Here is a 1,480-nt window from a genome sequence, read left to right as displayed (position 1 = left end):
TATCGAAAACCATGAGAATCCAATTCCTGTTGAGGTCTTTAATAAAGAGAATACGAATTTGGAATCATAATGACATGAGAATATCCAAGAAGATTTGGAAGAGTTTGTAGAGTAACAAGAAAAATACTGCATGAAAAGAAAAGCTAATAGATTAGATTGTGAGGAACCCAAAAGATAAAGGGAAGAATCCCCTCTATTCAAGTGAAGTACCTTCCTACAATGATCAAAGCAACACCCCCCAATGAACCTATGCATACACATGTATGAACTATATACATCTCTTCTTCTTTCATTCTTTTTAAATGTTTTATTTTTCACTTTTCATGTTTTCTTAGCTTAGCAAGAGAGAGATTCTGCTCTTGAATCTCGATGGGTCAAAGAAGGACTCTCTAAAAAGGAAAGGTCAAAGAACTAATAATACTCCCCATAAATTTGATCTTGAACTAGCGAAAAGAAACAAAGAAAAAGCTATTTGGACCCACCTCTTAAATCATTATACCTAATAGTAATACCACATGATAACTTTTTTTCCCTATAAGCCAAATTATAATGATATGGTACGAAGAACATGTATATGTTTCGATGGATAATCACGGGGTTTTATAATTCCGAATATTTGAGACGTATAATTTCAATTTATTCATTATGATGAGTCACAAATATAAATAAATATAAATTATTTATGTGCATTTGAGTTAGAAAACTAAAACAAAAGGGTCACTCAATTTCTGATTGTGTAAATATTCTACGACTTCATCACTATGCTATGCAATACCATGTTAATATTAGGGATATAATATCCCACCCACGCTACCACCCGCCTACCCGTTCTAAACTCACGGGCCTTATCGGCGCGTGGTTGGATAGTGAATTTTGAATAAACCAACCATTTCTCACTAACGCTGATAAAATAAACTACGTAATTAACTCCTACTGTGGTACAAGATCGGCTTTCTGTAATTATACTCCGGGATTTGCTTTATTTGGAAATTTAATTTGTTTTTCAGTAGTATATTTTGAATTCAAATACCTCAAAAACATTTCACGTATATATTTCTGGATAGGAAATGACAATTCATAATCTAAATTACTAAGTCCTTTTTCCAATTTTTATACCACAAATTTTGATACAAAATATTATGGATGAAATGACAATCCAATACTATAGTAGTATTTCTTAATTTAAGTAATACAAAAGAAAATCACAATCTTAAATGGCATTTTCAAGGAGATATATTTTATAACACACATTTAAATATAGTTACAACAAGTTCATGTATGCAAACATTTAGATGTTTTACTCAATTTTATAACTCACTCGATTATACATACTACAATTGTAAAGTACTTTGACGTTTGCGAGTTTGCGTAGACAAGAGTAGTTTACACAACTCTAAAAAGGAAGAAAAACACAAACGGCTATACGCAAAACAAAAAGAAGACCGGCTCGTAGTCCAGTACGAAAGCAATAAAACTACAC

Source organism: Camelina sativa, chromosome 4 (assembly GCF_000633955.1).
Source record: "Camelina sativa cultivar DH55 chromosome 4, Cs, whole genome shotgun sequence".
Classification (NCBI taxonomy): Eukaryota; Viridiplantae; Streptophyta; class Magnoliopsida; order Brassicales; family Brassicaceae; genus Camelina; species Camelina sativa.
Note: the sequence above shows the minus strand (reverse complement) of the source record.